We start from the raw sequence: 13,657 nt of genomic DNA on the forward strand, positions 1-13,657 counted from the left end.
AGACTCGGCAGGGAAATCGACCCAGTTACGGAGGGAGACCAAGAGCCACCGTGACAGGCCACCCTCAGGATCAAGGTCCCGGGGAGCCAACATTGTCCCTCCCCAGGGGTAGGACGGCACCCCAAGGAATTCACATGGACACACCTGGCACCGTGACCCTCCGTCCATGTCCCCGTGAGTGGACCTGAGTGGGCCATGCAGCAGGACGAGGGTGACATTGATCTCTGGGTCCCCGCTTCCTTTTCTGGGCCCTGATTTAGTGGGGAAGCGTCTTTTCTTCCCTTGGCAGCTCCCGGTGCAGAGCGCGGGTGGCCGAGTCCCCTCAGGGCGCAGAGCGGGTGGTGAATGAGTGACGTGGCTAGCCACGCCCTGGGGACGGGGACTTGGTCTTGCACCGTGGACCCACGTCCCCATCCACAGCGCCTTCCACCGTCCACCCGGCCCCCTCCCCATGTCCCCACAGTGTGTCCTGGAGAGCGGGAAGTCGGTCGGGGATTTCTTGCAACTGGGGTCGGCTTTCCCAGAAAAAGGCCCGTCCACACCCCCCCCCCCAAAAAAAGCTGGATTCCTAAAATAGTTGCAGGACACAAACAAGCGGCAGAGCAGGCAGACACGGCCCCCGGAAACAATGGCCTCTCTGTCTCCAGGCTCCAGGGGACAGAAGTGTCTGCAAGGCCAAGTGGCTGCGGTCGGTGGCATGACAGCACCGGGCTGGGGTGACGGAAGGTTCCGGAACGAGAGCCGTCTTCCCGGCAGCGTGGGACCCAACCGTGGCATGGGGCACGGCCCTCGGTGACCCCCTCCTGCTCCTGAGTGGACAGGGCGTGGACACGGATGTCTGTGGATGAAGTGGACACACACAAACTCGCAGGTTCAGAGAGAGAAACTGGGGCGCGTCTTACCTCCTGGGTGTACCTTGCGCACCCGCCGATGGCCGTCCGTGTCACGGTAGAGCTGAGTCGAGGTCCTTCAGGAATAAAGAGCACCGTCTATTAAACAAGTTTCACTGATTCTTCTCTTAACAGGTCACGGTCACCGCCTAGTCCCTGCACACCCTGAAGTGGTCACGGTTTTACTCAATGACCCTCCATCTAATGAGATCTCAGCAAGGACCTCCCTCCTGCATGGTTTGGAGTCTGGTGGAAGTCCAGAGGACAGTGGAGTTTCCATTGGATTTTGAAGGTCATGGTGAAGGTCGGTTGCAATACTGGGGGTCCCAGGACTTGGGGGGGGGCAGGCTTAGCCCAGGGCCACCCGTCAGGGCAAACAGTCACCACGGGATGTGGCACCAGCCAAGCCCACTTCCCCGGGCAGGGTCCCCAGTGGACAGTCCAGCCTCCCAGTGTCCAGGGAACCTCTGCTCAGAAACCCAAGGGGGGAGAGAGAAGGACGCTCAGCAAAGTGGAAGAAATCCTGTCATGGCCGAAATGATACACACACTGGGCGCTGTGACCCTGTCCCCGTGGCCCACGAGGTCGCTGAGCCCGCGGACACTGCAGGACGCGTGTTTCCAACTGGCCTCTCTGGCCGTCTTCACCAGCCCTGCCTTGGAGGGTCCCTGGGGCTCTCGAGCCTCCGAGCCCCCTCCCCAGCCCTATTTTGTATTTTATTGAGGGACAGGGTCTCCCTGAGTTGCATACGGCCTCCCTTTGGCGGAGGCTGGCTTTGAAATCACAGTCCTCCTGCCTCAGCCTCCCGAGCTGCTGGGATGACAGGCGTGGGCCACGGAGCCCAGAATTGCATTCGGCCAGCCAGGGTTTTAGACAAAAGTCCTCAAACCAATGAGGGGACTGTGGTGGCAGCCAGAAGAGGGTCATTGTTCTCAGGAAAGGGGGGCTGGTCGCTGTAAACGTGCTGATCGTCTGTGGATGGAGCCGTGAATCCGAGCAAGATCAGCCGCACGGAGACACGTTGTGAAGCTGGAGCAGCCGCTGTTGCTTGTTGTCTGTGGCTCCTAGGCTGCCAGGGACGGTCTAGAATATTCTAAAGGAGGAAAAGTCACAGGGAGAGATCCATGAAGTAGCAAGACAGTAAAAATTCTGCAGCGCCCCTGTCTTCCCAGTGGCTCGGGAGGCTGAGGCAGGAGGATCGCAAGTTGGAGGCCAGCCTCCGCCAAAGGGAGGCCCTAAGCAGCTCAGGGAGACCGTAAGACCCCCCCTGATGAAGACGGATCCTGCGGGAACAACTGTCTCCAAAAGGGACATTGCTGAGCCCCGAGATGGCAGAGAACAACGTGGATGCACCCGGAGCTCTCCAAAGGTCACCGCGTAATGAGGCGGCCTCATTATGCCCGGCCTCCGCGGGTCAGCTCGGGCTGCGGGCAGCGGACAAAGAGCTTCTGTCTGCCCTCGGATGTTTGCGAGTCCCCGGTCCCCGCTCTATTGTTGGTGACATTTGTATGATATTTGGAAAGGAAAACACTCACATCCAAAAAGAAAAAAACAAGCGTCAGAAACCTCCTGTTTGCAAGAGAGAGAGAGAGAGAGAGACAGAGAGAGGGAGGGAGAGGGAGGGAGGGAGAGAGTTTTGGGGTTTTTCCTTTGAATACTCAGCTGCTCACACACGGCTCTAAAGGAGATGAAGTGCTCTCTCACGCAGAGGGATGAACCCGGTGGCTTTTCGGTCACGCTGCGTTGACACTTGGGGACCTTTTCAACATTGAAGGTGCCTCCCTCCCTCTACGCGTCTCCCCACGCGCAGGACATTGACACGGGTCGGCACTCGCAGTGCAACGCCCCGGCCCTGAGCTTGGGCCACGTGAAGGGCTCCGAACCCCAGGCACGGGGAAGGGGGACGGGTTCCTTTGAATGACGGAGATTGCTTCCGGGGTCCAGGGTGACGGGTCCCCGACAGCATGGCCGTGGGTCATCCAGGGACCAAGGCATGGTCCCTGATCAAACCTCATCAGTGGATTAATCCACTTGGATGGACTCACTGGGTGAAGACTAATAGTGGATTAATCCACTTGGATGGACTCACTGGGTGTAGACCAATAAGTGGATTAATCCACTTGGATGGACTCACTGGGTGTAGACTAATAGTGGATTAATCTACTTGGATGGACTCACTGGGTGTAGACCAATAAGTGGATTCATCCACTTGGATGGACTCACTGGGTGTAGACCAATAAGTGGATTAATCCACTTGGATGGACTCACTGGGTATAGACTAATAAGTGGATTAATCCACTTGGATGGACTCACTGGGTGTAGACTAATAAGTGGATTAATCCACTTGGATGGACTCACTGGGTATAGACTAATAAGTGGATTAATCCACTTGAATGGACTCACTGGGTGGTGACTGCAGCAGGTGGGGTGTGGCTGGAGGAGGGGGTCCCTGGGCTGTGCCTTTGGGGTCTCTGTCCTGTCCCTGGTGGGCAGAGCTCTCTCTGCTTCCTGGTGTAACCTAATAGTGGATTAATCCACTTGGATGGACTCACTGGGTGGTGACTGCAGCAGGTGGGGTGTGGCTGGAGGAGGGGGTCCCTGGGCTGTGCCTTTGGGGGGTCTCTGTCCTGTCCCTGGTGAGCAGAGCTCTCTCTGCTCCCTGGTGCCCTGTCCTGAGCTGCTCTCCTCCTCCAGGCCCTGCTGCCATCTTGTGAAATGATTGGGTTGTAAGAGGTGTAGACTAATAGTGGATTAATCCACTTGGATGGACTCACTGGGTGGTGACTGTAGGCAGGTGGGGTGTGGCTGGAGGAGGGGGTCCCTGGGCTGTGCCTTGGGGGTCTCTGTCCTGTCCCTGGTGAGCAGAGCTCTCTCTGCTCCCTGGTGTAACCTAATAGTGGATTAATCCACTTGGATGGACTCACTGGGTGTAGACTCATAGTGGATTAATCCACTTGGATGGATTCACTGGGTGGTGACTGCAGCAGGTGGGGTGTGGCTGGAGGAGGGGGTCCCTGGGCTGTGCCTTGGGGGTCTCTGTCCTGTCCCTGGTGGGCAGAGCTCTCTCTGCTCCCTGGTGCCCTGTCCTGAGCTGCTCTCCTCCTCCAGGCCCTGCCGCCATCTTGTTCTGCTCCCCTTGGGCCAGAGCCAGGGAGTCGGCCACCAGGGACTGGACCTCGGACACTGTGAGCAAAAACATTTCCTGCTCTGAGCTGTTCTCTTTGGATAAGCTGTTCTCACAGATCTGCAAACTGGAGAAACCTCTTTTCTTATTTATCCACCACCCGTCCTTGGGCACTGTGTTACAGCAACAGAAAACGGAGTCAGACAGAGGCCCTCAAGGGTGGCTGAGCGACTGGGGACTTTCTGAGGATCTCTCCAACGTGACAGACGGAAGGTGGCCAAAGCTCTAAAGCCCAGACATTGTAAGGCCCCCCTCCAGCACCTGAGCAGAACACGGAGGTCCATTCTTTCTTCTCAATCCCACCCCCTTGGGGATGCGGGTGTCCGACTCCTGGTTTCTTCATCGCCCTGCTGGATAGAAGTGGATCTGAGCCAGGCGTGGGGCGGTGGGGGGCGTGGGGGCACACACCTGGAATCCCTGCAACTCAGGAGGCTGAGACAGGAGGATGGCGATTTCAAGGCCAGCCTCAGCAACTTAACGAGGCTTTAAGCAGCTCCGTGAGACTCTGTCTGTAAATGAAATATTGTTAAAAAGGGCTGAGTGTGTGGCTCCGAGGTTAAGAGCCCCCGTACCAAAAAAAAAATTATATTTGACCCCATGAGCCCTTCCTGATCATGATTCAGATGACGGACGTTGACAACACCAAGGGATCACCATAGCGGTAGCCGTGTGCCACAGCCTGTCAGTGGACGGATGGATAAAGGAAATAGGCTCTGTATAGACAAGGGAGTATTACTCAGCCATGAAGAAGCACGCCTTTAAGGCATTGGGTGGCCAATGGGTGGAACTGGAGGCCGCCCTGCCAAGGGAAGTAAGTCAGACCCAGAAATGCCAAGATGGAGTGTTTTCTCTGCTACGAAGAAGGGAAAGAGACACAGAAGGAGCTCGAGAGAGACCGAGAGACGGAATCGGGGAGACAGAGAGAGAGAGATTCGGACCTTCGAGCCCCTGGGAAGGGCGGATCGTCCCTCATGACTCCCACTGAGCTCCATTCTCCGTCCCTTTTTTAGTCATTTATTTTTAAATTTTCAGACAGCGTGTGGCTCAGTGGCAGAGGCTGGCCTCAGCCTCGCCATCCTCGTGCCTCAGCCTCCCAAGAGGCTGTGGGACTCTAACGATGCACCACCGCGCCTCAGTGGGCAGGACTGAGGTTCGGGGATGTGGATGATGTGAAGAATGACTGGCACGCCTTATGTTTCGCCCCCCAAAATGAGAAATGTCATCAAACCAGAATGTGCTAGAACGTCCCCTTGTATGCCCAGGTGAGAGCCTACGGCCAATGTCCACTAACAAGTCCCAGGCGTTGCACGACTCGATGGCGTCTGCACACCATTTGCTCCTGCAACTTCGCCCTGGTCGGGGACGGAAAAAAGAAAAAAAAAAAAAAGGTGATTTATTAGTTGGGACTTATGAATAAAACTCATTATTTCTGGCCGATGTCCTGAAAAATTTAATTGGGCTCATTTTTGATAACCTCTGACCGCGAGGCAAATCCGTTTTCTTGCCAAAGAATACATTTAGCCAATAATTTATTCTGGAAAGTGGAGAGAGAGAGAGAGATTTATTGCTTTCTTTTAAAAAAAAATCATGCTTCTATAAAAGAGCGTCAGATGGTCCTAGAGCCGAGGTGGTGAAGGACGAAACCTGCTCTTAAGAAAAGTTCCACAGCGGCCCGGGAGGCCGACACAGGAGGATCGCAGGGTGGAGGCCGGCCTCAGCAATTTAGTGAGACTCTGTGTCTCAATAAAATATTTGAAAATCTTTTTTTTTTCCTTATTAGACAATTTTCCCAGAAACCTTTGCAGCTCTTAGCAGCCCTAGTACTGTGATGGCTATGGGAATCCTCCAGGTGAGAGAAGTGAGGCCCAGAGAGGTTTGGTTACGGGCTCAAAGTCACACAGCGAGTGAAATGGACAGCGTGAATTTTAATTTTCAAAGACCCCGGCATTTAAAGAACATGGGCAGGGAGTCTCTGCTGATCTTCTACCCGGTCTCCTCTGACGTCAGCCTCTTGTGCTTAATTTAGGACATGTCTGTGACGACCCATTTGCACAGTGCTAAAACTCCGGGACTTGGTTCAGACTTGGTCCTCTCCCATTCAGGGCACTGTCCCCCGGCTGGGCCGGCACTTGTCTCCACCGCGGAGTCGCCTGCAGAGAGGTCACCATTGAAAAGGACCACTTCAGCCAGACGCAGTGGCCCACGCCTGTCATCCCAGCGGCTCTGGAGGCTGAGGCAGGAGGATCGCAAGTCCAAAGCCAGCCTCAGCCAAAGTGAGGCCCTAAGCCACTCAGGGAGACCCTGTCTCTACATAAAATGCAAAATAAGGATGGGGACGGGGCTCAGTGGCCCAGTGTCCCTGGGTTCAGTCCCTGGTACCTCCGCCAACAGGAAGAGAGACCCCAGGCATTGTAGTGTGGCAAGAAGACCAGCGCCATCTTGGACCTCCCGGCCTCCAGAGCCACAAGCTCCGTGGACCTCAACACTGTATCGGGGTCCACCTGAGCACACCTGTGTCAGGTACGCTGTCGGAGCAGCACGCAGCAGGCTCAGGGGACGCAGCCTTCACGCATCCCAGTGGGAGGCTCTGCGTGGAGGCTGGGATGGAGGACGGACTTGTCACCCTGCTGAGCTCCTGGGGCACTGGTCTGAGGATGCAGCCCCTCTGCTGAGCTCTGGGAGGGTCTCCAGGAGGCAGGGAGGAGCCCCCGCCAGACCCCCGGAGGCCGCGAGACCCACCCACACTGGCTGCCAGCCTCAGAGATGAAGTGGTGAGGCCGAGCCTCCACGGCAGGGGTTCTGCAGGACAGGGAGCAGCAGGTTTGGTGGCCCCGAGGGAGAGGCAAGCCTGGAAGGTTCCGGAAAGTTCTAGAAGGGCACAGCGGCCCTGGACGGGGCAGGGAGCGAGAGTCCTGTGCCGAACCTGTGAATCTGTGGGCATCACGGACGGGCTGTCGGCTTGGGGCTGAGAGATGGCCCTGCGCAGTGGGTCCCTGTGTCCCCGATCCACGTGTCAACGCCGAGGGCCGTCCCCCGGCCTGTGACAGTGCCAGGGGGGTGCAGATGGGCCTCGGGGCCACAGACACCAACCCAGAGGTAGCACATGGCGGGTCCTGCTTTTCCTGGTGACCCCGGGAGGGAGACGGTGGGCATGTCTGGAAGGAGCCCATGGAAACTCAGAGGTCCCCGGGGAACTTGGGGACCCCCGTAGGACACAGAAGGGTGGGTGGGGCCCAACTTGGGCTCTCGGTGGATCATTGTATAAAAAAAAAAATATGAGCAGCTCCATGTGGACCTTGGACTCTCTCATCGTTTGGTGCAAAGCTGGCTGGGGGTCTCTCAGGCCCCAGGCTCCTCTTCTGTCCAATCCTGAGGTCCACTCAGCCTGCTCCAAACCGGGTGGTCTTATTGTTGCATCGATGATCGCCCTAGGCCTTGCTCCGTGCCAGACTTTCTGGAAGAAAAAAAAAAAATCCTTCCTTCTATGATTTTTTCCACTTTTGAATTTGGTGGAGAATTGCAAGGTCATAAGGGGACAGGGAGACGGAGCGACAGGCACCTGGCTGAATCACCGTCTCCGAGTGCCTCTCGCGGGGATTGGGGGGGGGACAATTAGCAGCTTTTGTCTCCCCTTCCTTCCTGAATCGGGCTCTCGAGAGACGGTGGATTGTCCCAGAGACCCGGGGACGCAGGCCGGGTGCTGGCGGGGGGCCCACCTCCTGATATGGTGCATGGTGACACGAGGGTCCACTGGCCGCTGACATCGCACCCCTGATGGTGGGGACAGGTCCAGGGGACTCCTTTGGGAAGCTGTTGATCCCTGAGTGACGGAGGATCCAGGAAACCTTGGCTCATGTTGCAATTGGTTTTGGGGGGTTGGCTCCTCAGGGTGCAGGAGTTTATTGGGGGGAGTGGCCCCAAGAGGTCCCCAAGGAGAAGAGATGCCCTTTTGCTGTCGGCCCCCAGGATGGCGCTATTTTTTTTTTTAACTACTTAGTATGGAATACCTTTGAGAAACAGATTGCAACATTGCAGATGTCTCAGTCGGCTTTCTGTGACTGTAACCGATTACCTGAGACTAGGAAATTATAGTGAAAAAAAGGTTCATCGTAAAAAAAAAAAAAAAAAAAAAAAAAGGTTCATCTGGGTTCATGAAACCCTGAGCCAAAATAAATCTTTGCTCTTCCAAGTTGCTTTTTCAGGTGTTTTGTCACATTGACACAAAACGTGATGAACACGTTGGATGTATCCGTGGCCAGGTCTCCGTAGGGAAGGTCAATCAAAGCTAAATCTGCATTCCGCAATACCTGGGAGCCCAGGAGAGCTTTGTACTTTTTGGCTTGGTTCCTAAGTTGTGGGTGCTCCAACATGATGACCCGGAGTTTTTATTATTGATGGATGGATGGACGGACGGACGGATGGTTGTTAATCCATCCTGGACAGAGTTGGAGGTGGTCTTCTGTGGGATTGTCTGTGTCCACCTGGAGAGAAACAGGCCCCGTGCCTGAATTCAGCTCATGCAACGGCCCGAGGAGTGGTGAGGCTCATTTTATCTGAGTCAAAAGAAATGGTTTTCTCCAGAAAATAAGCAAATAAAATCCACCTGGACAGCCTTCCCTAGAAGGGAACAGGGAGGACATAGGAACTCTGAGACCCCGAGAGCCGTCCGGCTTCTACACTTTGGTACTAGGAGCTGCTATGTCCAGGGTCCTTGACCGTCCCTGTCCCGGCTGCAGGTCCCCCTCCTCTGTGTCTACGTTTCTAGCTCAGCTCTCCCTACCCAGATATTTCTCCGCAGGTGCAATAGGAGGCTCAGCAAAGTTTTTCTACGTACGCGTGCAATCGCAGCAGGTCGGGAGGCTGAGGCAGGAGGATCGTGAGTTGGAGGCCACCCTCAGCAATAATGAGATGCTAAGCAACTCAGTGAGTTTGAGAGGAGGAGCAGACAGCCCCGAATCCTCCAGCTTGTCTTCAGGGAGAGGTGCAGGCTCCTGTCTCCAGAATTCACAAGGTGGACGAGAGGGGGGGTCCTGTGTTAGCCAGTTTTCCGTGACTGTAAGAAACACCTGAGTCAGTCAACTTATAAAGATAAAAGGTTTACTTTCTCTCACGACGTTGGAGAGACTGGGGTCCCACAAGCCCCTTTGAGAATGTGTCCCTAGGGGGCCAAGTGCTTCCCACCAGCCTTTAGCTGCTTGAGGTTTCTCTGCCTCCCAAGGCACCACCCTGGTGTCCAAGCCCTCAACTCACAGGGCTCCAGGGGATGCCCATCATCCAAGCTGGGGCACACGCCCACTGCAGAGACACCACCCAACCAGTCTCTGAGTCTGGCCTCACCCGGAATCAAACCGGATGCTAATGAGAGGTTTATAATTGTTGATGCTCAGTTTCGTTTTAAGGCCTGGATGAATCGATGAAGGCATTGATGTTGGCTTTGGGGAGGTGATATACACCCTCACCCTAGGTTCATAAGTGCTTTGCCTCTGTACTTTTCCCGACTTGTGAGGCCGGAGCGGGCACCCCCACACTTGCTCCTGTTTCTGCAAAGGCTTGATGTCCTACGATGACACATCTTGACCTTTTCCGGTACATTGCCTATGCGTGAGACCCTTGTCAGCATTTAAATACTCTTTGGACATGCCACTCGCGGTACTCGGCTGGGGCCCAATTAACCACCCGGCATCGTTTGGGAGCATTTTCCAAGGACTGGTGAGGATGGCGGTCATGGGCTGGCGTTAATCAGACAGCCGTCATCATTTTGGTGGCAATAAAGGACATCATCTCGGCTCTGGAAAGGTGTATTCAAACATCGATTTAATCTTCGAGGCGCTTAGGAAAATGCCCAGACGAGGAATAATTCTTGGGGATCCCCAGACTCGGTGAGCATCCTAACGACCCTCTGACTCGTTATTAAAATTCAAAACCGCACCGCGCCCCGCGCCCCGTGATGGATGGCACAGAATCACTTCCTTATTCCATTTTCCTAATCTCTATTTTTCATCTTTTTTTTTTTCTTTTTTTTTTTTCTTCTTTTTTCTCCTCAATAATTGTCCAGAGCTTTAAATAAAAGACGAGTCGTGATTGAATCTTGGTGCGTCTTTATTTTTAGCCTCGGCGCTTGAAGGCTAAGGACCGGGCTGCAGAGAGCAGAGAGCGTGCGGTGGCCCGAGCAAAGCTGGCCACGCCGTTGAGCATCCTTCAGGGCAGCACCCTAGAGGGAAGTTGGGGATAAAGTGGGGCCAGGGCAACTCTGTGGTCCCTTCTCTGTTTGGCACCTGCATCTGTCTTGCAGAATGAAGATGCAATTCACGAGACGCGACCCGAAAGGAGGTGTCAGGTGCGGGTTGATCTAGGAGCCCGGATCCCCTCCTGGGTACAGATCCCTGTGGCGTGGGATCCCAGACACAGACCTCTCAAGCCGAAGGCTCCTGTAATGCTCAAGGTCGCTTCAAATCTCTTTATGCACAACCACAAACGTCTAATGCCAAACCCTGTTGCAAACCAACACAGAAAAAAAAAAAAAAATGCAAACACAAACTTCGTTGTGTGAACACCAAAGGCTCATTCTGAAAATGTTAACCCCTTTAAAATGCTCAAAGCAACTCGTTTTAGAAAGAAAACGGAAAGTCGAGACTCTATCTGAAAGATGCAAAGAAATCTGGAAATGTAACAGTACCGTCCACAACCTGATCTTAAAATGGGCCAATGATCGGAGCAGACATTTCTCCAAAGAAAAAAGAAGAGATTTCCCTCAAAATAGACGACCCGTGGGATGCGGCTACCCAACCCCTGGGGCAGTAGCCAAAGAAAAGGAGCCTGTGTTCCAAAGAGACACCTGCATGTCCGTGTTTATAGCAATAAGGGAGATGTCCAGCCAGCGTGGGTGTCCACCCAGGGATGAATGGATCAAGAAAACGAGGTCTGTGCACACAGGAAAAGGGATCCAAATTACACACTCTGATGTGTGCACGTGCAGATGTGCAAGAAAAGATCCTACTAAGGTGCATGTTTCTAAGGCATCCCTAAAAAGAAGGATCAAATTGTGCTTTTCGCGGGAAGGTAGATGGAACGGGAGGACATGATGTAAAGAGAAAAATACAGAGAAACAGAGACACGGAAATGGAAATGTTTGGCCTCAAAGTGGGAGAGTGGGTGCCCGGGGGCCGGGAAGGGTCCCTGGGAAAAGAGAGGCGGGATTTGGTCAGTGCCCACCCTGTGCACCATGGAAATACCATGCTGGACCGCTGGTAGGTCCAGTTTCCATCATCCACGAAAGTTTCAATAAAGTCCAGTGAAAGTATTTTTTAAAAGAAGGTCACAAGTTTCCATCTTAATAGACGCTCAGGAAAAAAAAATAGACATAAGATCTAGTGAGAGGAGGCGGAGCTTAGTGAGAGGAGGCTAGGTCATTGGGGGCGTGGCCTGGAAGCAGAACTCTCTTTATTCTCTTCAGAGTGTCTTTTGCAGAGTCAAAATCTGAAATTTGATGAAGACTAAATGCTCATTTTTTAAAAAAATGGAAGTGGGAGGTGTCAGCCGGTCATTTTCTTGGTTCTGACCACTGTGCCTCTATTTACGACAGTATCTGCAGTTACTTCCATTATTATGTCGCATGGGGCGGCCGAAGTGGACATTTTTACCTCCTTCTTAGCTGTAAAAAATAATCAGGTGAGAAAATAATGAAGATAATCGTATGGAAATGGGGAAAGGTAAAAGAAGATATGCTCTCTCCACCTCAGGAAAACCAATCAAATGGTGACTGGAGTCTTTTCTAGTTGTTTGAATATATGACATTACGAGATCAGCCACTAAAAAAAAATACAAACAGATAATGCTAAAGCGCCGTAGATACACCAAAATGCAATTTTAAATGATTTTCCAAAGTCGAGTCATTTGTAGATGAATTTATACAGCTAAGAAAATTCTCTTCTCTTTCTACTTTTCTGGGAATTTTTGTTTGTTTTTATTTTTTTTGGTACCTTTTTAAAATCAGAAAAAGACCCAGCATCCAAAACCTTCAGCAGAGAAGGCCCAAGGCACCCAGAGATAAAGGACCCAGGGAGAAAGTCGAATGGAAGGGGATCTTGACATTTCTTTTCCAGAGAGGAAATAAAGCCAGAGACCTTCTCTTGATAAAGCCTTTGAAAATGTGTGCAGGGCCTTACATCCTAATAGCAATGAGCCTCCTTCCTCTTGCTTTTATTTGCTTTTGTCTCCTCATTCACTGGCCCAATTGATTGGAGAATGGCTTGTTTCATGTGAACCGTTAAATCGGTGGAAATTCGTCAACGGCGTTCGGAAATGTGGGGGACTCTTCTGAAGCCCTAGAGGAAGACCTCGGGGGAAGAATTAGATAAGAAATGGTTTATTTGGACTCATGGTGTCCGAAATCCAGTCCATGGTGGGTGGGCTCCATGGCTCTGGCCCAAGGGGAGCAGAACAAGATGGCGGCAGGGCCTGGAGGAGGAGAGCAGCTCAGGACAGGGCACCAGGGAGCAGAGAGAGCTCTGCCCACCAGGGACAGGACAGAGACCCCAAAGGCACAGCCCAGGGACCCCCTCCTCCAGCCACACCCCACCTGCTGCAGCCACCACCCAATGAGTCCATTCAAGTGGATTAATCCACTCTTAGTCTACACCTCTCTATAACCCAATCATTTCGCTTCTGAAGGTTCTTGTAGTATCTCACACATGAGCTTTTAGAAGAAGAGAAGTCTATGTGGGGCTCATGGATTCAGATGTTCAGTCCCTGGTGGCCGACTCCATGGCTCTGGCCCAAGGGGAGCAGAACAAAATGGCGGCAGGGCCTGGAGGAGGAGAGCAGCTCAGGACAGGGCACCAGGGAGCAGAGAGAGCTCTGCTCACCAGGGACAGGACAGAGACCCCCAAGGCACAGCCCAGGGACCCCCTCTGCCAGCCACACCCCACCTGCTGCAGTCACCACTCAGTGAATCCATCCAAGTGGATTAATCCACTATGAGTCTACACCCCGTGAGTCCATCCAAGTGGATTAATCCACTATGAGTCTACACCCAGTGAGTCCATCCAAGTGGATTAATCCACTAACTGGGTTAAGGCTCTCATCATTCCGTCATTTCATCTCTAAACATGAGCTCTTGGGGGAACACCCGACATCTAGACCACGACAAAAGAGATATCAACTGTCTGATTAGCAGAAAATAGAAATTCCTTCTCAGTCGGCTCAGTATTCGTTCCAAACTCCCTGCCTCCTGGGATCCTCCCTCCAACCTGTCAACACCACGTTTCAAAAGGATGTTGATGTTTCCAGCAAAACAGATTCGAGTCTGGTCCATCAGACTTTCAGCCCGGAGCCCGGAGGAGGAACAACTTGAAGCACCTATGGATCCGACAACCTTCCACAACTTCGTGAGTTTTCTTTCCTTCCAGGGTAGATTTAATCTGCCTAGAAATGGAGTCATCTCGGGGTGGACTTGAAAATCTCATCCTCAACTTCTCCCAAGAGTTCGCTGAGCCACCTGGAAAGTTTGGGTGTTACAGGGAGGTAGGGGATCCTTTAAGAGGTGGAGCCTAGGGAGAGGAATTAGGTCATTATGGGTGTGTCC

The sequence above is a fragment of the Urocitellus parryii genome, chromosome Y (assembly GCF_045843805.1).
Source record: "Urocitellus parryii isolate mUroPar1 chromosome Y, mUroPar1.hap1, whole genome shotgun sequence".
NCBI classification, from domain to species: domain Eukaryota; kingdom Metazoa; phylum Chordata; class Mammalia; order Rodentia; family Sciuridae; genus Urocitellus; species Urocitellus parryii.